This window comes from Dipodomys merriami, unplaced genomic scaffold (genome assembly GCF_024711535.1).
Source record: "Dipodomys merriami isolate MVZ:Mamm:240054 unplaced genomic scaffold, mDipMer1.0.p SCAF_485, whole genome shotgun sequence".
In the NCBI taxonomy this organism is placed as follows: domain Eukaryota; kingdom Metazoa; phylum Chordata; class Mammalia; order Rodentia; family Heteromyidae; genus Dipodomys; species Dipodomys merriami.
In genome coordinates, this window is record NW_027206052.1 from 606,177 (window position 1) to 630,993 (window position 24,817).

The window sequence follows — 24,817 nt, forward strand, 5'->3', positions numbered from 1 at the left end:
TGTCTTTCATTACCCTCATTCTAACCACTGTAATTGCTTGACCGTACTCATTTAATACCTTAGATATTTGTTGGGTAATTGATTAATTTTGTTGCTCATGGGGCTTGAAGTCAGGGCCTGGGTGAGATGTCCTTGAGCTATTTTTACTCAAGGCTAGTGCTCTACGACTTTGAACCACACTACTAGTTTTGGTTTTCTGGTTGTTAATTGGAGATTAACTGGCTTTGAGTCACTATCCTTAGATCTTAGCCTCCTGAATAGCTAGGATTACAGGCATGAGACACCAGCACCCAGCTCTTAGATGTATTTTATTTTGCCAGTCCTGGGGCTTGAACTTAGGGCCTGAGCACTCTAGCAAGGCTAGTACTCTACCACTTGAGCCACTTTTCCTGTTTATGGGGTACTGAGGAATTGAATCCAGGGCTTCATGCATGTTAGACAAGCATTCTACCACTAAGCCACATTCCTAGCCCTTAGATATATTTTATTTTAATTTTTGTTGGTTGTGGGGCTTGAACTCTGGGCCTGGGCACTGTCCCTCAGTTCTTCAGCTCAAAGCTAGCACTCTACCACTGGAGCCACAGTGCCACTTCCGGCTGTTTTCTTTTTGCTTACGTGGTGCTAGGAATCGAACCCAGGGCCTCAGGCATGCAAGGCAAGCACTCTACCACTGAGCCACCTTCACAGCCCCTATCCTCTGATATTTACATTTACACCAATATACCATGGAGTTTCTAAAACAACTCAGTTTAAACGAGGGAAATAGTGTGACTGGTTAGTGATGAGAATGGCTTATCTTCAAATGCTTTTTGGGGATCCTTTAAGAACATCTTCCCCAAGGGGCTGGGAAGGTGGCTCAGTGGTAGAGTGCTTGCCTTGCATGCATGAGGCCCTTGGTTCGATTCCTTAGCACCACATAGCAGAAAAAGCCAGAAGTGGGGCTGAGGCTCAAGTGGTAGAGAGCTAGCCTTGAGCTGAAGAGCTGAGGGACAGCGTTCAGGCCCCACAGCGAACAAAAAAAACAAAAACATCTTCCCCACCTCCCCCCACACCAAGGTGTGAACGCAATGCCTTGTGTTTGCTCAGCTTACTTGCTCTGCTGGCAGCTACTACTTGAGCTACACCTCCAGCCTTGGTTTTTGCTGTTTGTTTTTAGAGTCAGAATCTTGAGAACTTTTCTACTCCAGCTGACTCTGATCCTTATTCCTCCAGATCTCAGCCTCCAGAGTAGCTAGGATTTTTTTACAAGAAAGCCATCAATGCCTGGCAAGAGCATTTTGTTTTTCTAAAAAGCAAATACCTCTGGGTTTTGTTTTTTTTTTTAATTTTTATGTGGTACTGGGATTTGAAGATACTAAACAGGAATGGAGTTGAGGATAAAATCGGGGTTAGTTAGATCCTGATTTTTTTTGGTTGGTCATGGAGCTTGCACTCTGGGCTTGGTTGCTATCCCTGTGCTCTTCAGCTCAAGGCAAGCGCTCTACTGCTTGAGCCACTGTGGCACTTCCGCTTTTCTAGTGGTTTATTGGAGACAAGAGTCTTAAGGACTTTTCCTTCCCCGGGTTGTCTTTGAACTGTGATCCTCAGATCTCAGCCTCCTTAGTAGCTAGGATTACAGGCGTGAGCCACTGGTGCCCGGCAGTTATTCTGATTTTTGTCTTGGACCCAGATCCTGTATGTCTCCTGTGTAGCTGGCATTACAAGTGTGTGCTACTAAGCTGCTGTTTCTTTTCTTCCTTCTTTCCTTCCTTTCTTCCTTCCTTCCTTCCTTCCTTCCTTCCTTCCTTCCTTCCTTCCTTCCTTCCTTCCTTCCTTCCTTCCTTTCTTCCTTTCTTTCTTTCTTTCTTTCTTTCTTTCTTTCTTTCTTTCTTTCTTTCTTTCTTTCTTTCTTTCTTTCTTTCCTTCTTTCTCCCTCCCCACCTTCCCCCTCCTCCTCCTTCTTTGTCAGTCATGGGGCTTGAACTCAACCTGGGTGCTGTCCTTCAGCTCAAGGCTAGCACTCTACCACTTGAGCCACAGTGCCACTTAGGATTTTCTGGAGGTTAATTGGAGATAAGAGTCTCACTGGCTTTCCTGCCTGAGCTGGCTTTGAACCATGATCTTCAGATCTCAGCCTCCTAAGTAGCTACAATTACAGCCACCAGCATCGCTTTTTTTTTTTTTTTCAGTACATGGTATTGACTCAAGTTGTCTTATGCTTTCTAGGTTGGTGGGTGCTCTACTGACCCCCAAATCTGGTTTTTGTGTATGTGTGCCAGTCCTGGGGCTTGAACTCAGGGCCTGAACTTTTATGCTCAAGGCTGGTACTTTACCAGTCACAGCTCCACTTCTGGCTTTTTGGTGGCTAATTGAAGGTAAGAGTCAAACGGACTTTCCTGCGTGGGCTAGCTTTGAAGCGGGATCTTCAGATCTCAGCCTCCTGAGTAGCTAGGATTATAAGCATGAATCACTGGTGTCCTGTAAAGGGAAGAACTTTACTTTAGCTTTTGCATATAGAAAAATTCTTGCCACATGGTATATGATTGACTTTTTTTTTTTTTTGTTGGTCATGGGGCCTGAACTCTGGGCCTGGGCACTGTCCCTGAGCTCTTCAGATCAAGGCTGGTGCTCTACCACTTGAGCCACAGCGCCACTTCCAGCTTTTTCTGCTTATGTGGTTCTGAGGAATTGAACCCAGGGCCTCATGCATGCAAGGCAAGCACTCTACCACTGAGCCACCTTTCCAGTCCATGATTAATTTTTTGAATATTTGAAAATAGCAATGGAATTATATAAATTGTATTCTCAGTTGATATTTTATTTACCAAGTAACATGCATGATCTACTTACATGGATTACTTGGATAAAGTATAAGAGGTAATGTGAAGGTTAAAAGTTGCAGACCACTATATATAATGTAAACTTTTATTTATCTATTTATTTATTTATTTATTTTGTCCATCATGGGGCTTGAACTCTGGGCCTGGGCGCTGTCCCTCAGCTCTTCAGCTCAAAGCGAGCGCTCTACCACTTGAGCTACAGCGCCACTTCCGGTTTTCTGGTGGTTTATTGGAGATAGGAGTCTCACGGTCTCTCCTGCCCGGGCTGGCTTTGAACCGAGATCCTCAGATCTCAGCCTCCTGAGTAGGTAGGATTACAGGCGTGAGCCACCAGCGCCCGGCTTATAATATAAACTTTTTAAAAAATTGCAGAACAGCACAACATTTCATGTAGACATTGATATATATAATTAAACATTTTTTAAAAAAATCATAGGAATGAACTCACTATATTTCATACACTGGGTTACCATTGAGGAAAATGGGAGAATATAGGATTAGTTTTTCAGAGAGCTTCAGTGTTTGATGCATTATTTGTGTTTTTCTTTCTAATCTTACATTAGTAAATCTGAAGGGATTTCATAGTTAACATTTCCACACGTTTTGTGATACAGTATTTCTTAAACTAAGTGTAGAGTAAATGATTGTTGTATTCTCTATACTTTTTATAAAAAGATAAAACACTATAGATAGGAATTAACAAATTAAGGATCTGCATGTCATATTCTACTTGTAGTCTACTTTTGTTCAGTCTCAGAGCTAAAAATAAATGATATTTACAAGTTTTGTTTTGGTGTTAATTCTGGGGCTTGAACTCAATCTGGCTTTTGTGTGCAAGGCTAGTGTTCTACCACTTGAACCACAGTTCCACTTCTGACTTTTTTGGTAGCTTATAGGAAATAAGAGTCTCATGGACTTTCCTGCCCGAGCTGGCTTTGAACCATGATCTCCTCAGATCTCAGTTTCCAGAGTAGCAAGGATTATAGGTATGAGCCACTGACACCGGGTGAATTTACAGGTGGTTGTGTTTTTTTTTTTTTTTTTTTTTGTCAGGTGGGATTTGAACTCTGGGCCTGGGTGCTGTCCCTTAGCTCTTCAGCTCAAGGCCAGTGCTCTACCCCTTAAGCCACAGTCCCATTTCTGGTTTTCTGGCAGTTAATTAGAGATAAGAGACTCAGACTTTCCTACCTGGGCTTTGAACCATGATCCTCATATCTCAGCCTTCTGAGTAGCTAGGATTATAGGCATGAGCCACCAGTGCCTGACTTATTTACAATTGTAAATGGTTGGAAAAAAAACTATGATTATTTTACAATGTTTGAAAATTATATGAAATCAGTTTTCAGTGCCCATAAAGACAGTTTTATTGGTAAGAACCATATTCATTCATACATTATCTAAGGCTGCTTTCTAACTGTTAGACTCAGTAGTTAAAACAAATATAAAGAGCCTAAAGTTTTGGGTTTTTTTGTCTTTTTTTTTTTTTTTTTTTTGTCAGTCACGGGGCCTGAACTCTGGGCCTGGGTGCTGTCTTTCAGCTCTTCAGCTCAAGGATAGTGCTCTACCACTTGGGCCGAAGTGCCACTTCTGGCTTTATCTGCTTATGTGGTGCTGAGGAATTGAACAGAGGGCCTCATACATGCAAGGCAAGCACTCTACCACTGAGGTACCTTCCCAGCCCCTAAAGTATTTATTGTCTGACCATTTTTCGGTTCCAGGCTAGGACTTTAATTCAGTACCTGATGCTTTTGCTCATTGGCTAGCACTCTACCAATCGAGCCATACATACACTGGCTTTTTCTTTTTATTGTTACTAAAAAGGTGATGTATAGAGAAGGGTTACAGTTACATAAGTCAGCTAGAATATGTTCCTTTTTGGACAGTGTCACCCCTTCCCTCTGTCTCCCAGTTTGTTTGGCTTTTTATAGAGCATTCTAGTCTGTGATGCAGATGAATTTTGGTCCTAGATTAATGATTTTGTAACTGGACAAGTAAACTTATTTAATATTCTTGTAATAAGTTGAAGATCCATAAGTTATGATTTTGAACACCTAAAGGAAATGAAAATAAGTTAGTTAGATAATTGGCTTATGGAGGTTTCAAAGTAATTGTTCAGTAGTAATCTCGTCTTGTTGAACAAGTCCAAGTCTAATGCATTTCTCCCTATGAATACCTGATTCTCATTTCACTAGGAGATTTGACAGTTTTAAATACCTACTAGAGTCATGTGGTTTGAGATTGGTATCTTGGTACTTTATTGGCTATATTTCCAGCAATTTTCAGCAAACCAGCAATAATTGAGAGAACTGTATTTATTTATTTATGGCTGTCATGGGGCTTGAACTCTGGGCTTGGGCACTGTCCTTCAGCTCTTCAGCTCTTCAGCTCAAGGCGAACGCTCTAACACTTGAACCACAGCGCCACTGCAGGAAACTTAGGAGCAAACCTTTTTGTTTTGGTTGGTTGGTGTGGGGCTTGAACTCAGGGCTGTCCCTGAGCTCAGCTCTTCCTACTCAAGGCTAGCAAAGTCTCTACCATTTGAGCCATAGCCTCTTCCAGTTTTGAGTGGTTAATTGGAGATATGAGTCTCACAGGGACTTTTCTGCTCCAGCTGGCTTTGAACCATGATCCTCAGATCTCAGCTTCCTGAGTAGCTAATATTATGAGCATGAACCACTGATGCCCCCCCTCCCTTTTTAAAAATGCTGTTTGAAGTCAGGCACTCTACCACTTGATTCATACCTCAACCTTAGGGTAAACTGTACTTTATTTTATTTTGCTTGTGTGTTCAGTGTGTTGTGGGGGGGAGCTGGTGTCAAGGAAGGAAACTTGGGTCCAGAAAAGAAGGGGGAGTAAACTTTATTTATTTATTTATTTATTTATTTTGTCGGTCATGGGGCTTGAACTCTGGCCTTGGGTGCTGTCCCTCAGCTCTTGAACTACAGTGCCACTTCCAGTTTTCTTGTGGTTTATTGGAGATAGGAGTCTCACGGTCTTTCCTGCCCGGGCTGGCTTTGAACCACGATCCTAAGATCTTAGCCTCCTGAGTAGCTAGGATTACAGGCTTGAGCCACCAGCGCCTGGCAACTTTATTTTTAATAATATGGAATGCTTCACAAATGTGTGTCATCCTTGAGAGGTACCATGCTTATCTTTGTATCATTCCAGTTTTTAATATATGTGCTGCTGAAACAAGCCTAGGATTTTTTTTTTGGGTGCTGGTCCTGGGGCTTGAACTCAGGTCCTGGGTGCTGCCCCTGAGCTTTTGTGCTTAAGGCTAATGCTCTACTACTTGAGCCACAGCTCTACTTGCAGGTTTTTTGGTAGTTATTTGGAGATAATAATCTCACATACTTTCCTTCCTGGGCTGGCTTTGAATCTGAATCCTCAGATTTCAACCTCCTGTGTAGGTAAGATTTCAGGCTTGAGCTATCATTGCCCTGCTAGAGGTAAACTTTTTTTTTTTGTCGGTCGTGGGGCTTGAACTCTGGGCTTGGGCACTGTCCCTGCACTCTTTAGCTCAAGGCGAGTGCTCTACCGCTTGAGCCACAGTGCCACTTCCTAGAGGTAAACTTCTTAAGGTAAATATTTACTTTTTGGTAAAATGATATTCCAAGTCCAGTTGACATTTCCATCACAAAAGTAGCGCCGCTTTCCTAGAAATTCTGTGTTCCTTAAGGCTGATAGACAAATCTCAGCTCCACCTAGATGTAATACAGACCAAGCAGATTGTTTAAGCATAACTTTAAAGCACATGATCCTCTCCTGCATGAATGTGTTCTTACTACATTGTAGTAAAGAGAGAAGATTCCTGGCAAGTGCTGGATAAGATGTCAACCCAACCTAATGTTGGGTCCTTTTTTTTTGTTGTTGGTTGTGGGGCTTGAACTCTGGGCCTCGGCGCTGTCCCTCAGCTCTTCACCTCAAGGCTAGTACTCTACCACATGAACCACAGGGCCACTTCCGTCTTTTTCTGTTTATGTGGTGCTGAGGAATCGAACCCAGGGCCTCATGCCTGCAAGGCAAGCACTCTACCACTGAGCCACCTTCCCAGCCCCTGTTGGGTCCATTTTGATGACTAAATTCTTAGTTATATTTCTGGCTAGAAGTAATGAATATTCAGAATTCCCCACTGGAATATTCAATCCATCATTTCTGATTGTATCTTTTTGACTATTAGCAAGTTAATTGGCACAAACAGAAATGTATTAGTGTAACTGGCCCTTTACAGTCTTGACAATTCTAGATGAGTTATTCTGCTTTGATCTTGAAAGGTCCCTTTACCTATCATTTATCATCTAGGCTATTTTTTCTTAATCTCTCATCTTTAGCCTTTGGGGTATTGGTATCTGTACTGAACTAGGTCTTCTTACCTATTTTCTTGCTGAGTTTTACTGGTGGCTATGTTCCTTTTGATTAGACTGAAGGGATTCTGCCTTTTCATTACATATATCTTAATCATTATATTAAATGTGACTTGTTTTACCTTGAAATTACTTAGTTTTTGATAGATGTTACATATGTGTGGTAGAGAATTCACAATCTGAAAAACAATTTCCAAGCTGGGCCCTGGTGGCTCACTCTTGTAATCCTAGCTACTTAGGAGACTTATAAAATCTAAGGATCCTGTTTCAAAGCCAGCTTGGGCTCCTAGGAAAGTCCTTGAGACTCTTCTCCAGAAAAACCAGAAATAGAGCTGTGTCTCAAATTGGTAGAGTGCTAGCCTTAAGCAAAAAGAGCTCAGAAATAGTGCCCAGGCCCTGAGTTCAAGCCCCATGACTAACAAAACAACAACAGAAAAGCAAATAAAAACAAAAACAAACAGTTTACAGTTAAAAATAAAAGGAATAAAAAACACCTTCCACCTCAGTGATAGAACATTTCTGTTTCTTGGAATCTTTCTATTGACATTGTAGACATTTATAAACTTAAAAAATTACCTTTTTTAGCCGGGCGCTGGTGGCTCACGCCTGTAATCCTAGCTACTCAGGAGGCTGAGATCTGAGGATCGTGGTTCAAAGCCAGCCGGGGCAGGAAAGACCGTGAGACTCCTATCTCCAATAAACCACCAGAAAACCGGAAGTGGCGCTGTAGCTCAAGTGGTAGAGCGCTCGCCTTGAGCTGGAGAGCTGAGGGACAGTGCCCAGGCCCAGAGTTCAAGCCCCACGACCAACCCCCCCCCCCAAAAAATTATCTTTTTTTGGGGGGAGGAGGGGGTGCTAGTACTAGGGCTTGAACTTAAGGCGTGAGCACTGTCCCTGAACTTTTTGCTCAAGTCTGGTACTCTACCACTTGAGCCAAAGCTCCAGTTCCAGGTTTTTCATGGTTAATTGGTGCTTATGGACTTTCTTGCCCTGACTGGGTTTGAACCTCAATTTTTAGATCTCAGCCTCCTTAATAGTCTGTATTATAGGGTGAGCCACTGGCACTTGGCTTAGTCTGTTTTTTTTTTTGTTTTTTTCCTTACCATAGGTAGTCATGTGATTGTCTTGAAAGTCTGATAAGTGGAGACCTAAATTAAGTGATTATTGGATTTGTCAAGTCAGGACAGCAGGCTATATTCCAGAATAATTTCTAATTATAGATAAAATTATTTTATCTAGTTCTAGCATAGCCTGTTATTTATAGGAATCAAGTGTGGTAATTAAGGTAGAGGACAGATTAAAAGATTTATGGAAGTTATTAACTAGGTAGATGTGATTAACTTGCTTTTCTTTTCTTTTCCTTTCCTTTTTATTTTTTTTTTGGTCAGTCGTGGGGCTTGAACTCTGGGCCTGAGCACTGTCCCTGTGCTCTTCAGCTCAAGGTGAGTGCTCTACCACTAGAGCCATAGCACCACTTCTGGTTTTCTGGTGGTTAACTGGAGATAGGAGTCTCATGGAATTTCCTGCCTGGGCTGGCTTTTCACTGCAATCCTCAGATTCAGCCTTTAGCTAGGATTACAGGTGTGAGCCACCAGAGCCTGGCTAACTTGTTTTTCTTATTTCTTATTTTACCAGATCCTAAGCTCTTTTTGATTTAGTTATTTTTCCAATATTTTGTGATTTTTTTTTTGGCCATTCTTCCCCTCCCCCTCAAACCTCAATATTTCTACTTAATGCCTTCTGCATAGCTGGGTTTACAATTAGGAGCCACTGTACCTATCCCATTTTCTTGTTTTTGGTTTTGTTTTTTTGGTCTTGGGGCCTGAACTCTGGGCCTCAGTGCTGTCTCTGCTCTTCTGCTCAAGGCTAGCACTCTACCACTTGAGCCACAGCGCCACTTCCAGCCTTTTCTGTTTATGTGGTGCTGAGGATTCGAACCCAGGGCCTCATGCATGTAAGGCAAGCATTCTACTATTGAGCCACCTGGTCCTGGGACTTGATAAGCTCAGGGCCTGGGCACTGTCCCTGAATTTTGTTTTATTTTTAAAGGCTAGCTCCCTACCACTTGAGCCACAGCTCCACTTGTAGTTTTTTGGTGGTTGGAGATAAGAGCCTCACAGATTTTGCTGTGCCTCACCTAGCTTCCAGCTACCATCCTCAGATCTCAGATTCCTGACTATCAGAGATTATGCATAAGCCACTAGTACCCAGCCTATCCTATTTCCTTCCCTTAAATTCTCCTTTTTTCTTTTGTGGTTGGAGGAGCTTAAGACTGAGTACAACTTTAGTATACAGAGGGTAGCTGTTTTTGCTTTTACATTGTTTGTAACTTAGGATAAAGATCAACCCTTACAGAAGTGAAAGATCAACACTTATAGTAAAATATCTGAAGTTCTAAATTAAGCTAACCGACAAAAAAAAAAAAAGGTTGGTACAGCTTATCATCCTGGGGTTAATACCATGCTGCTGATATAAGGTTGAAAATAAGAATTTAAGACTGCCTTAGTTGCATATCTTGTAAACCCCATTAGAGTTTCTTTGCCTTTTAGAAGAGAGAAATTATAATTTTGTAGGTGTTAAATACTAATTTAATCCTGGAGATGATTTTTCCTTTCTTTTTTTTTTTTGGAGTAGGCAGTGGAACTCCCAAATATTCCAAGTGTGAAAATAAATAAAAAAGACTGGCCTAGAAACAACTTTGTCAAGTGAAAGATAAAATAGTTACTGTAATTTACTTCTCTCTTCCGATACAGGGAGAAGACAACACTGTAACTGTTTTTTAAAATATTTATTTGCAATATTTGATTCTATAGAAATCTTGTGACTTTTACAACAGTCTTAGTTCCTGTAAACCTTTAATAAATGAGCACATAAAAAAGTACTACTTGGAGTTCTTGGAGGCCTAGGTCAGGTGGTAGAGCGCTAGGCAGTGAACAAAAGTGTCAGATAATGAGTTCAAGTTCTGGTCTCTGACACACACACACACACACACACACACACACACACACACACACACACACACACACACACACACACACACACACACACACACACACACACACACACACACACACACACACACACACACACACACACACACACACACACACACACACACACACACACACGGTCTCTGAGACACACACACACACACACGGTCTCTGAGACACACACACACACACACACGGTCTTGGAGGCCTAGGTCAGGTGGTAGAGCGCTAGGCAGTGAACAAAAGTGTCAGATAATGAGTTCAAGTTCTGGTCTCTGACACACACAAACACACGAAGTACTACTTTGAGAAAAATTGCTGCTCCTTTTTTTTTTGGTCGGTCGTGGGGCTTGAACCCTGGGCCTGGGTGCTATCCCTCAGCTCTTCAGCTCAAGGCGTGTACTCTACCACTTGAGCCACTGTACCACTTCTGGTTTTCTGGTGGTTTATTAGAGATAAGAGTCTCATAGACTTTCCTGCCTAGGCTTACTTTGAACCAGGAGCCTCAGATCTCAGCCTCTTGAGTAGCCAGGATTACAGGTGTGAGCCACCAGTGCCTGGCTCTGCTCCCTTTTTTATGTACTTATTTGCAGTGGGGGCATAGAATATAAAGTCTGACACATGTTTAGCAAGTATGCTTCAATTGAACTACATCCCTCAGCCCTTCCCTAATTTAAATGTTCGCAGAACTAGGAGTCTCCTTTCTTCTTGTTATTAGTGTAATTACCTAATCCACATTTCTATTTTATAAGGCAGTGTACTTAGTTTCTATTGATTTTTAACCCAAATTTTAATAATATATGTCTATTTACACTCATTTGTAACTCCCAAGTGATTGAAAACTGATTTTTTTCCCTTTGCTATAGAAATTATTCCATGTGAGTATAAGTCACCTTTTTCCAGTGTTTTAGTTTGATGTAATTCCTAATTTGTATATCAGATCTGGGAAAGTAAAAATGGTTTTTGTTTTTTTTTTTTGTCGGTCGTGGGGCTTGAACTCTGGGCCTGGGCACTGTCCCTCAGCTCTTCAGCTCAAGGCTAGCGCTCTACCACTTGAGCTACAGTGCCACTTCCAGTTTTCTGGTGGTTTATTGGAGATAGGAGTCTCACGGTCTCTCCTGCCCGGGCTGGCTTTGAAATGGGGAGCCTCAGATCTCAGCCTCCTGAGTAGCTAGGATTACAGGCGTGAGCCACCAGCGCCCGGCAAAATGGTTTTTATTGTACAACTACTTGATTAATGGTTTACCATTTCTAAATATGTAGAGAAATTAATCTTCCAAGATTTGGCCTCTCCTTTTGAGTAGTTATTTTATTCTTAATGAAAATTGTAGCTTGTTGCCCATATGAGGTTTTGTTATTCTGTGATCTGATTTGTTGTTGTAATAGTAGCAATTTTGAAATATTATGATCTCATTTCTTTTCTTTTCTTTTTTTTTGGGGGGGGGGTCTGGTCCTGGGGCCTGAACTCTGGGCCTGGGTACTGTCCCTCAGCTCTTCAGCTCAAGGCTAGCTCTACCACTTGAGCCACAGTGCCACTTTGGCTTTTTTCTTTTTCTTTTTTCTTTTTTTGCTTATGTGGTGCTGAGGAATCGAACCCAGGGCCTCATGCATGCAAGGCAAGCACTCTACCGCTGAGCCACCTTCCCAGCCCTTATGATCTCATTTCTATAAATGGACCAGACCTGTTCAATACAGGACTTTAGGGAGTTAACAGAGACTAATAGGTAGATAAACTTCAGCCTTTCATCTTCCTTCCCCTCCCCTCCTCTCCCCTCCTCTCCTTTCCTCCCCTCTATACCATAGGGGCCTGGAGCTTATTCTGCTGGTGTTCTACCACTTGCACCATGCTTGTAGCCTTGCTTTTTTGTGTGTGTACCAGTTCTGGGACTTGAACTCAGGGCCTGGATGTAGTCCCTGCATATTTTTTTTGTTCAAGGACAGCACTCTACCACTCAAGCCTTACTAGCTTTTTGGTAGTTAATTGGAGGTAAGAGTCTCCTGGACTTTGCTGCCAAGGCTAACTTTGATCCTCAAATCGCAACTTCCTGAGTAGCCAGGATTATAAGCAGTGAACCAGTGAGTCTGGCTTTCTGTTGGCTTTTAGTGGTGGAATCTCATGGACTTTGTTAGCTAGGTTGGCTTTTTTTGTTTTGTTTTGTTCTTTTTTTTATTTTTTTGTCATAGGCTTCAACTCTGGGCCTAATCACTATCCCTCAGCTCTTCAGCTCAGGGTTAGTGCTCTACCACTTGACCCACAGCACCATTTCTGGTTTTCTGGTAGTTAATTAGAGATAAGAGTCTCACAGACTTTCCTGTTTCGGCTGGCTTTTGAACCAGGATCCTCAGATCTCAGCCTCCTAAGTAGCTAGGATTACAGGTGTGAGCCACCAGTGCTTGATGCTAGGCTTTTTTTTTTTTTTTTTTTTTAAGTTGGTCTTGGGGCCTGAACTCTGGGCCTGTGAGCTGTCCCTCAGCTCTTCAGCTCAAGGCTAGTGTTCTACCATTTGAGCCACAGCATCACTTCTGGCTTTTTCTGCTTATGTGGTGCTGAGGAATTGAACCCAGGACCTCATATATGCAAGGCAAGCACTCTCTCTACCACTGAGCCACCTTCCCAGCCCCTAGGCTGGCTTTGAATCTCTGGATTTTAGCTTTCTGAGTAGCTGGGATTATAGATGTGAACCATTGGCACTTGGCTTTTTTTAAAATAGCATTTTCTTTTCTTTCTTTCTTTCTTTTTTTTTTTTTATTTTTGGTCAGTCCTGGGGTCTGAATTCAGGGCCTGGGTGCTGTACCTCATCTCTTCAGCTCAAGGCTAGCACTCTACCACTTAAGCCACAGCGCCACTTATGCTTTTTCTGCTTATGTGGTGCTGAGGAATAGAACCCAAGGCCTCATGCATGCAAGGCAAGTAAGTACTCTACCACTGATTCACCTTCCTAACCCAATAGTAGTTTTTTTTTTTTTTTTTTTGGTCAGTCGTGCGGTTTGAACTCTAGGCCTGGGCGCTGAACCTGAGCTCTTCAGCTCAAGACTAGCACTCTTACCACTTGAGCCACAGCGCCACTTCTTTTTTTTTTTTTTTTTGGTCGGTCGTGGGGCTTGAACTCTGGGCCTGGGCTCTGTCCCTCAGCTCTTCAGCTCAAGGCGAGCGCTCTACCACTTGAGCTACAGCGCCACTTCCGGTTTTCTGGTGGTATATTGGAGATAGGAGTCTCATGGTCTCTCCTGCCCGGGCTGGCTTTGAACCGCTATCCTCAGATCTCAGCCTCCTGAGTAGCTAGGATTACAGGCGTGAGCCACCAGCGCCCGGCCCCACTTCTTGTTTTCTGGTGGTTTATTGGAGTCTCATGGACTGCCCGGGCTGGCTTTGAACCACAAGCCTCAGATCTCAGCCTCCTGAGAAGCTAGGATTACAAGCGTAAGCCACCGGCACCCAGCTATTTGTTTGAATTTGTATGTGTGCGTATGTGTGTGTGTGTGTGTGTGTGTGTGTGTGAGAGAGAGAGAGAGAGAGAGACAGACAGACAGACAGACACAGACTGAGGCATGAATTTAGGGCTTTCTGTTCCTCCTTGGCTTTTTAGTCATGGCTGGCACTCTGTCACTTGACCTATAACTCTTATTTCTTCTCTTTCCCTTTTTTCTTTCTTTTTTTTTTTTTTGTGGGTCATGGGGCCTGAACTCTGGGCCTGTGTGTCGTCCCTCAGCTCTTCAGCTTAAGGCTAGTGCCCTACCACTTGGGCCACAACGCCACTTCCGGCTTTTTCCTGCTTATGTGGTGCTGAGGGATCCAACCCAAGGCCTCATGCATGCAAGGCAAGCACTCTACCACTGAGCCTATTTTCTAGCCCCTGTAACTCTTTATTTCTCATAGACTTTCCTGCCCAGGTGAGTTTTGAATTGTTATCCTTATATCTTGGCCTCCCAAATAGCTAGGATTACAGGTATGAGACACCAGTGCCTCATATGTTTAACTTTTTGGCAGTACTGGGGTTTAAATTCAGGGTCTTATACTCACTAGGCAAGCTCTTGACTATTTGAGCCATGTCCCCAGCCTTCACTTTGACTTTTATAAGAGAGTAATTTATAGATCTTAAAAACTTTAGCCAAGCCAGGCACTGGTGCCTCACACCTGTAATTCTGGCTACCCAGGTGGCTAAGATCTGAGGATCATTAAAGCCTTCCTGGTCAAGAAAGTCTATGAGATTCTTAACTCCAACTAACCACCAGAAAACTGGAAGTAGCACTGTTGCTCAAAATGGTAGAGTGCTAGCCTTGAGCAAAAAAGCTCAAGGTTTGGGCCCAGGACCTGAGTTCAAGCCCCATGACTGACAAAGAAAAAAAAAAAAACAAAATAAAACAGCCATATTTCAGTTAAAGTTGGTTTTTTTTTTTTTTTTTGGTCGCTCATGGGGCTTGAACTCTGCTCTGGGCTCTTTCCTTCAGTTCTTCAGCTCAAGGCCAGCACTCTATCTACCATTTGAGCCACAGTGCCACCTCCAGTTTCTAGTGGTTTATTGGACATAAAGAGTCATGGACTTTCTTGCCCGGGCTGGCTTTGAAGCATGATCCTTAGATCTCAGCTAAGGATTACAAGTGTGAGCCAGCAGTGCTTGGCAAGTTGACCTTTTTTTGTGCCAGTACTGGGGCTTGAACTCAGAGCCTTGCACTCTCACTTGGCTTTTTCTCTCAAAACTGGTGCTGTACCACTTGAGCATGACTCTAGTTTGGGCTTTTTGATGGTTAACTGTAGATAAGAGTCTCTTGGAGTTATCTGTCTGGGCTGGCTTCAAACTTGGGTCCTCGGATCCTTGCCTTCTGGATAGCTAGGATTGTAGGATTGAGGCACTGACACCACACAGTGCTGTTTTAGTTTTAAGTGTTTTTGGTGCTGGGGATTGATTCCAGAGCTTCATCTAGGTAACCACCAAGCTTTATCTCTAGCCCTAACACTGAGAAACTTTTCATATACTGATGGCCATTCTTTGGAGAAATGTGGCGGATCATTATTATTATTTTTTTTTTTGTCGGTCATGGGGCTTGAACTCCAGGCCTGGGCGCTGTCCCTCAGCTCTTCAGCTCAAGGCGAGCGCTCTACCACTTGAGCTACAGCGCCACTTCCGGTTTTCTGGTGGTTTATTGGAGATAGGAGTCTCATGGTCTCTCCTGCCCGGGCTGGCTTTGAACCGCGATCCTCAGATCTCAGCCTCCTGAGTAGCTAGGATTACAGGCGTGAGCCACCAGCGCCCGGCTGGCAGATTATTATTATTTTTTTTTTTTTTTGTCGGTCGTGGGGCTTGAACTCTGGGCCTGAGCGCTGTCCCTCAGCTCTTCAGCTCAAGGCGAGCGCTCTACCACTTGAGCTACAGCGCCACTTCCGGTTTTCTGGTGGTTTATTGGAGATAGGAGTCTCACGGTCTCTCCTGCCCGGGCTGGCTTTGAACCGCGATCCTCAGATCTCAGCCTCCTGAGTAGCTAGGATTACAGGCGTGAGCCACCAGCGCCCGGCTTGGCAGATTATTTTTTATGTCTGTCTGAGGGCATAAAGTCAGGGCCTAAGCATTGTCATTGAGCTTTTTTGCTCAGGCTAGCGCTCTACCACTTGAGCCACAGGGTCATTTCTGGCTTTTTCTGTTTGGGTGGTGCTGAGGAATCAAACCCAGGGCCTTATGCATGGAGGTAAGCACTCTACCACTGAGCCCCTTCCCAGCCCCTTCAGTACCAAGTTTTGAACTTAAGGTCTTGTGTTTGTTCAGCTTGCTTTTTTGGCCAGCACCCTACTACTTGAACCATGTTTCCAGCCCAGCTTTTTTTTTTTTGTCGGTCCTATGGCTTGAACTCTGGGCTTAGGCGCTGTCCTTGTGCTCTTCAGCTCAAGGCAAGGACTCTACCGCTTGAGCCACAGCGCCACTTCTGGTTTTCTAGTGGTTTATTGGAGATAAGAGTCTCACAGACTGGGGCTGGGAAGGTGGCTCAGCGGTAGAGTGCATGTCTTGCGAGCATGAGGCCCTGGGTTCGATTCCTCAGCACCACATAAACAGAAAAAGCCGGAAGTGGCGCTGTGGCTCCAGTGGTAGAGCACTAGCCTTGAGCTGAAGAGCTGAGGGATAGCGCCCAGGCCCAGAGTTCAGGCCCCATGACCGGCAAAAAAAAAAAAAAAAAAAAAAAAAAAAAAAAAGAGTCTCACAGACTTTCCTGCCCGGGCTGGCTTTGAACCGTGATCCTCAGATCTCAGCCTCCTGAGTAGCTAGGATTACAGGTGGGAGCCACTGGCGCCCAGCCCAGCCCAGCTTTTTGCTTGTTCTTCTGGAGATAGACTCTCATAGACTTTTCTGCTCTGATTGGTCTAAAATTGTGACCCGCCAGATAAGATCTCAGCTTCCTGAGAGTAGGATTATGTGGAGCGGGTGTAAGCCACTGGCATCCAGTTACCCATTTTAGTTTTAATTTCTTATTTTTTGTAGTGCTTATGATCTAACACAAGGAATCATGAATGCTTTACCATTAAGCTATATCCCCAGCCCTACCCATTTTTCATTGGGTTATTTGGCTTTATATTGTTACATTTTTAGAATTCTTATGATGTCGTTTTCTATGAAATTTCTCTTTATTTTTTCTTTTCTTCCTTCTTATCCTTCTATCCCTTCCCTCTTCTTCCTCCCTTAAATCTCTCTTCCTTTTGTCTTTTTTTTTTTTTAATTTTTTTTGGGGGTCCAGTCGTGGGGCCTGAACTCTGGGCCTGGGCGCTGTCCCTCAGCTCAAGGCTAGCGCTCTACCACTTGAGCCATAGCACCACTTCCTGCTTTTTTATTTTCTGCTTATGTGGTGCTGAGGAATCAAACCCAGGGCCTCATGCATGCAAGGCAAGCACTCTACCACTGAGCCACCTTCCCAGCCCTCCTTTTGTCTTTTTTTCTTCTATCTCCTTTCTCTTTTCTCTTATTCTTTCAGCCTGCCCACCTGTGCTGATGATTGAACCTAGGACTTTACACATGCTAGGTGAACATTCTTATCTCCTAGCTGTATTACTCAGTCCTTATGTTTCTAAAAATTAAAGGAAGTTAATGTTCTATTGTCCAGGAAATTTTTTATAAATTAATTTCTTTGAGTAAGTTGTAGATATTTTTTTCTGTCTTTTCTCTGTATTCTAGCCTTCATATTTGTGAAAGATTTTTGTTTTGGGTCCGGTCATAGAGCCTGAACTCTGGGCCTAGGCGCTGTCCCTGAGTTCTTCAGCTTAAGGCTAGTGCTCTACACTTGACTGACAGCGCCACTTCCAGTTTTCTGATGGTTTATTGGAGATAAGAGTTTCACAGACTTTCCTGCCCTGGCTGGCTTTGAACCACGATCCTCAGATCTCAGCCTCCTGAGTAGCTAGGATTACAGGTGTGAGCCACCAGTGCCAGGCTGGTTTGTTTCAATTTCTTCCCCACCACTTTCTTACCTGATGCCAGTATTTTTAAAAATAACTTTATTGCCGTTTTAGAGCAGGGTTACATTTATATATATTAGGTGATATGTACATTTCTCTCCTTTTGCTTAGTATCATCATTTTCCCTCATTCCTTCTCTCTCATCTGCACCCATGAGTTGCTTGGTTCATTTCTACAATGTCCAGTTCAGCTGATAGGCCCTGCTACCGTACATTTTCACCCATTTTTCCACTGATTATGTCCCCTCCCTCCAGTTTCCCTTAGATGTGCACATGTATACACTGTATATAAGGTAAAGAATAGAGAGTCATCTAAAAACAATAAGATAAATTAAGAAAAGGTCCTTTGTTTCCTTACCCTTGGAGTTTCAGTATGTATATTATTTTATATACATATGAGGATGTACTTGGGTATTACAATTTGGTGCTTTCTCCTAAGACTATCCTCTCTTGGTCTCACTGTATGTGGTTGTCTAGAATCACATATACTTTGTCATATTCCATTGCATTTTAAATCTTAACATCTGCATATCATGTGCCTTTTGTCTCTCTGATCTTGACTTATCTTACTTAATATGATTTGTTCCATTTCCCTGTGAATGCCATTATTTTATCCTTTCTAATGTCTGCATAGAACTCCATTACATATAGGTACCACATTTTTTGGATCCACTCATCTATTGTGGGTCATCTGGGTTGTTTCCATATCTTGGGTATTGCAATGAAGATGGATGTGCAGTTGTCCTTGTTGTATCCTGGTTCATGATGCTCAGGGTAGATGCTTAGGAGTGGTATGGCTGGGTCATAGGGAATGTCTGTGTTTAGTTTTTGTTTTGTTTTGTTGTTGTCAGTTGTGGGGCTTGAACTCTGGGCCTGGGTGCTGTCCCTCAGCTCAAGTCTAGCACTCTACCACTTGAGCCACAGCACCACTTTTGGTGTTTTCTGTTTATGTAGTGCTGAGGAATCGAACCCAGGGCCTCATGAATGGAAGACAAGCATTCTCCCACTGAGCCACTTTCCCAGCCCTCTGTTTAGTTTTTTGAGGCACCTCCAGCTGCTTTCCAGAGTGGTTATATTAGTTTACATTCCCACCAGCAGTGCAGTAGGTTTTTTTCCTCCATATCCCCACAAACATTTGTGCTTGTCTGAATTCTAGGATAAGATGGTATATCCAGGTTGTTTTGATTTCCTTTTCCTTTATGGCCAGAAATGATGAACATTTCATGTGTTTTTTTTGCCATTTTGACCTCTTCCTCTGAGAAGTCTCTCTTTAGCTCCCTTGCCCATTTAGTGATTGGTTTATTAGATTTGGGAAGGGTTTATTTCTTGCACGCTCTGTATATATTGGATATTAAGCCTTTTTCTGATGTCAGATGCCAGTTTGGTTGCTACAAAACTGCAGAAGAGAGCCGGGCACCGGTGTCTCACGCCTGTAATCCTAGCTACTCAGGAGGCTGAGATCTTGAGGATCATGGTTCAAAGCCAGCCTGGGCAGGAAAGTCCTTGAGACTTTTAGCTCCAATTAACTACTGGAAGACTGGAAGTGGCTCTGTGGCTCAAGTGGTAGAGCACTAGCCTTGAACAGAAGAGCTGAAGAACAGTGCCCAGGCCCAGAGTTCAAGCCGCATAAAAACAAAAAAAACTGCAAAAGGGAACTAGAAGTGTAGTTTAAGCATTAGAGTGCTTGTCTAGCATTTGTGAGACTCTGAATTCAAATACACACAGAAAATTAGGGACTCACTTGTTTTTTTTTATGTCTAGCATTTGGATATGTCTGTAGATTTACATAGAATGTGTACATTAAATGGTACAAAATGAGGTAAGGAGGTACAGGAATATGGAGGAAAAAGTATCCTAGTTGTAGTAAGTAGAATAATATTGAAACAATACTGTGGCTAGTCCTAGGCATTTAAAAAAAGTTCTTTTGAATGTGGTAAACACAAAAAAAGATCTAATCTATTTTGTCCCCTGCCTGCTTCCTTTCCCATGTACTAGAGATCAAACCTAGGGCCTTGCACATGCTTGATGAAAACATCACTGAGGGCTACATACCCAGCCCAGCCTCAGCCGTGTGTGTGTGTGTGTGTGTGTGTGTGTGTGTGTGTGTGTGTGTGTGTGTGTGTGTGTGTGTGTGTGTGTGTGTGTGTGTGTGTGTGTGTGTGTGTGTGTGTGTGTGTGTGTGTGTGTGTGTGTGTGTGTGCGCGCGCGCGTGCGCGTGCGCGTGCATGCACACACACACTCCAGTTCTAGGGCTTTGTGCTCATTCTCTGCTCTGTCTGTTCATGACTATTGATCTGCCACGTTAGCCACATTGTCAGTGTGGAATTTTTGTTGGCTTACTACATATGGAAGCTGGCAGCAGTTGATCAGACCTACTCAGGAGGCTGAGATCCAAAGGTGATTGTTTGAAATCAATGTGGGCAGGAAAGTCTTTGAGAATCTATCTCCAGTTAGCAAGCAAAAAACCAGAAGTAAAGCTGTAATTCAAGTAGTAAAATGCTAGCTTGAGCAAAAAAGCTAAGGGACAGTGCCCAGGCCCTAAGTTCAAGCCCTATCCAGTACCACCACCAAAAAAATAAAATAAAATTAGAGATGGAACCTCTTAGATTTTTCTGCCCAGATTTGTTTGGATTTCTAGGTCTCAGACACCTGAGTAGCTAGGATTACAGGTATAAGCCACTGGCATTTGGCTCCTAAACCATTTTTATTTAGAGTGTGCATGAAGGTAAAGATAATTAGTTGGCCGGGCACTGGTGTCTCACGCCTGTAATCCTAGCTACTCAGGAGGCTGAGATCTGAGGATCACAGTTCAAAACAATTCAGGCTCTTATCTCCAGTTAACCACCAAAAAACCGCAAGTGACACTGGCTCAAGTGGTAGAGCACTCGCCTTGAGCTGAAGAGCTGAGGGACAGTGCCCAGGCCTAGAGTTCAAGCCCTATGACCTACTCCCCCAAAAAAAAGATGCTTAGTTAGTAGAGTATGTCCATAACATGTACAAGCCTTAGATTCAATCCCTAGTACTACCAAGAAGCAGGTAGGGAATAAGGATGTAGCTTACTGGTAAAGCACCCAGTTTAGGGTTTTACCCCCAGCATCACTTAAAAAAACCCAGGGGCTGGGAAGGTGGCTCAGTGATAGCTTGCCTTGCATGCTTGAGGCCCTGGGTTCAATTACTCAGCACCACCTAAGCAGAAAAAAAAAAGCCGAAAGTGGCGCTGTTGCTCAAGTGGTAGCGTGCTAGCCTTGAGCTGAAGAGCTGAGGGACACACCCAGGCCCAGAGTTCAGGCCCCACGACCGGACCCAAACAAACAAACAAACAAACAGTGAGGTGCCCGTGGCTCATGCCTGTATTCCTAGCTATTCAGGAGGCTGAACTCTGAGGATAGAATTTCAAGTTTGAAGCTAGTCCAGGCAAGAAAGATTAGATTCTTTTCTCTAACCACCAGAAAGCCAGAAGTGGAGCTGTGGCTCAAGTGGAAGTATGTTAGCCTTGAGCAAAAAAAAACTTAGGGACAGCGTTCCAAGCCCTAGGACATAAACGTAATAAAACAGATTATGCCTTTAACTGTCTTTGCTTCTTTGCTGGTAAAACTTAACTGTGATTTGAGTTAGGTTTAGATTCAACTGTGTTGATGTTGATGGATAGTGTTAAATTAGATACAACTTGTGAAGATAGCCATTAGGATTTTTTTCTTTTTTGTCAGTTGTGGGGCCTGAACTCTGGGCCTGGGCATTCTCTCTCAGCTCTTCAGCTCAAGACTAGCATTCTACCACTTGAGCCACAGCACCACTTCCGGCTTTTGCCTGTGTGGTGCTTAGGAATCGAACCCAGGGCCTCATGCATGCAAGACAAGCACTCTACCACTGAGCCACCTTTTCAGCCCAGGAAAATCTTTGATGAACAAATCTACTGTATTATAAGTACCTGTTCCATAACACTAGCAGTAAAGGATAAGGATAAAGAAAAGTAGCTTGAGTTGGACATAGTGGCTCAGACCTGTAATCCCAGCACTTTGGAGACTGGTAAGAGGATGAGTGTGAGTCCAGCCTAGCCTATTGGCAAGACCTTGTCTCAAAAAAAAAAAAAAAAAAAAGCCTGATATATACTGTCCCCTTGTAATTTGAGGTATATTTTGGTATTTATTGTATGATGATTTCCTATTTTGGATGTTAGCTTTGGAAACTAAACAGTTAAAGCATCATGATTTGTGAGGAAACTAGGTCTCATGAATGAAGGCAAACTTTGGCACTAGGCCAGAATAATGCGGGGGGAGGTATGATCAGAGCAGGGAGACTGACTTTTGTGCCACAAATGACTTTTAAAAATTAAGAGATAATTTTATGTCCTGAGGTTATAAACCGGCTAGGACTGGTTTTCCTCCTGCCCCCGCTAAGCATCATGGGTAAAAGTAAGCATCCTCCTGTTTCTTTTGTTTAATATAACAGTACGCTATATGATTGGCAGGTCAGTGCCTGCTTGGATACTAGGTCTGTCCAGGTCTTTCAAAGAGGTTGGAATGTATGTGTCCAGTCTGGGCTACAGAAGGAGCTTTTCTTAGGATGGAAAAAGAGGAGGGGAATACCCTCCTAACCCTAAGGAAGGAGGGGGGAACTAGCAATCTAAATCCATCTCGCTGCTTTTTTCTCTCCTTTTTGTGTTTTCTGTTTCTCCTTTTCTCTGGCTTTTCTGGCAACTAGAGGAGAGAGCCCAAAAATGTATAAGTACTTTTTAAAATACCTCTTCCTTAAAAAAAAAATCTAAAAGTAGAAATTCGATTACTCTGAGTTCTTCAGTTCAGTATACGAGTCTGAGGTTTCTAACGGAATTGAAGTAATAAACACTTTGTTTTTAAAAATCTGTTAGGGAATGATTCTCATACAAAGCTGCTTTTGGTTTAGATCCTCTTCCCCTATGCTTTAGCCATTTGCTGTAATGGTAAGGGATCTCTGGTTTATAGTCTTCTAGTTGAAGCTGTGAACAGTGTTATACTAAGGTTCTTTCTCCCCTTTCTTAAAATTTCTTTTGTCTGTAGCAATGATGATTCTAGTTCTTCCGTACCCTTATTACACACACACACACCCCCTCCATGTCAGCGCCAACACTGCTCTATGAATGGAGTCAACCAGCTGACTGAGTGCTGGCATCATGCCAGGGGCTGCAAAGCAATGAGAATGTGCGCGTGCTCGTGTGTCTAAGTGTATACAGAACACAAAGAGAAAGGCCTGCAGTGGAGGAAATCACAGGCTATTATATAAGGAAGTCTCATCTCTGCTTGCTTGGACTGATAGACAAGGAATGGAGGGCTTAGAGCAATTAAAAAAATATTTACACACACACACATTTTTTCTTGCAACCTTAAAAAACCTACCACCACAACAAAACAGGCATTTGTGTTGTAACAAATGAGGGAGCTTTTGAGCTCAAATAGTAATGACCATGTTCCTATTAAAAGTAGTAACTGAGAAGTGAAGCAGTTTATTATGGATCTCCTTTTTCTGCACCTATTCAGAGGTGTTTGTACTTGAAAATGGTAACTAGAAGAGAAATGCCTCCTGGATTTAACATCTGCAATTTGTTAAGATACTTCTGGAAGGTGGGTAGGAACAAGCCAAACTATTTCTGTTTTAATCATTCAGAATTGCTATAAGTTCCAGGATAGGTGAGTGAGAAGTGCTTTAAGGAAAAGCAAACTGCCAGGTGATAAAGCATTTAGTATCTATTAGCTGCCCCTTTGACTTCTCTCCTTTTTCCTGTATAGTTTTTTTGTTGCTCTGTTTTGTATGATATTGTAAAAATGCTGTATTCTTTCCCTACTATCTGCTGCAGAGTTAGAATTGTATAACAGGAAAATCAAGTACATGTGAAAGGAAAAATTAAAAAATTGTTTTAAGCATCTAAACAAGAATTCCAATTTGATGGTTCAGTTGGAATGAAAGTAGCTTTCATTTGCTATTGAGAACTCTATATTGTTAGAAATCAACGATCAGTTTACTACCATCTTAAGTCTCTTTATATGCTTCCTAGATGTGGTGTATGAGGCAGTAGCTTTTGTTAGGTGGAAATGAGGAAGTAGGTATAAGAGTGTATAAAGAGGGGCTGGGAAAGTGGCTCAGTGATGGAGCGCTTGCCTTGCATGCCTGAGGTCCTGTGTTCGATTCCTCAGCACCACATAAGCAAAAAGAAAAAAAGCCGGAAGTGGCACTGTGACTCAAGTGGTAGAGCGCTAGCCTTGAGCTGAAGAGCTGAGGGACAGCGCCCAGGCCCAGAGTTCAGGCCCCACGACCGGACCCAAAAAAAAAAAAAAAAGAGTGTATAAAGAGAATATACAATTAGTTTTTTTTTTTTAATTTTTTTATTGTAAAGATACTATACAGAGGGTTACAGTTACATGAGTGAGGTAATGAGTACACTTCCTCTTGAACATTGTTACCCCCTCCATTGTTTTCCCCCTACCATCCCCTCCCTCCCTCCCTTCCCCGAGGTTCTTTTTTTTTTTTTTTGATTGTGATTAAGTGATTACTTAATTTCCGGAAATTCACAGTATTGTGGAATAATGATGCTCATTTAAAGTCACAAGTTCATTCTAACTTTCCTGGAGCAAATTGTCTATCACAGTCTGTAATATATAACGGTGCTCACATGTTATATACCATATATGTGATCAGCAGCATGGGGATATTTGGTAGTGGTTCAACCAGATGAGTGGGAGTTCTTTGTTTCTTAAGTCCTGTTAGTTTTGTCATATCACCTAACATTTTGGATTTATCATCCACTTATCAGGGAGACCATGTACTGTTTGTCTCTTCGTTCTTGGCTTACCTCGCTCAACATGATTCCTTCTAGCTCCATCCATTTCCCTGCAAATGCCATTATTTTGTCATTTCTAATGGCTGCATAATATTCCATTGTGTATAGATACCACAATTTTTGGATCCATTCATCTGTGGTGGGGCATCTAGGTTGTTTCCATATCCTAGCTATTGCGAACAGTGCTGCAATAAACATGGAAGTGCACGTGTCCTTGTATATTGGTTCCTGTTGTTCAGGGTAGATGCCTAGAAGTGGTATGACTGGGTCGTAAGGGAGGTCAATCTTTAGCTTTCTAAGGACCCTCTAGACTGCTTTCCAAAGTGGTTGTATAAGTGTACATTCCCACCAGCAGTGTAATAGCGTTCCTCGTTCTCCACATCCCCTCCAGCATTTGTC

General features: G+C 42.8%; 1 protein-coding gene and 1 pseudogene across 4 annotated transcripts in view; one reads left to right on the plus strand and one right to left on the minus strand.

Annotated features, from left to right (window-relative positions):
• Window positions 1-24,817, plus strand: part of LOC138809117 (transcriptional repressor p66-beta) — an 89,962-nt gene that overhangs the window by 21,560 nt on the left and 43,585 nt on the right. The window lies entirely within an intron of this gene.
• Window positions 5,917-6,014, minus strand: LOC138809134 (U6 spliceosomal RNA; annotated as a pseudogene).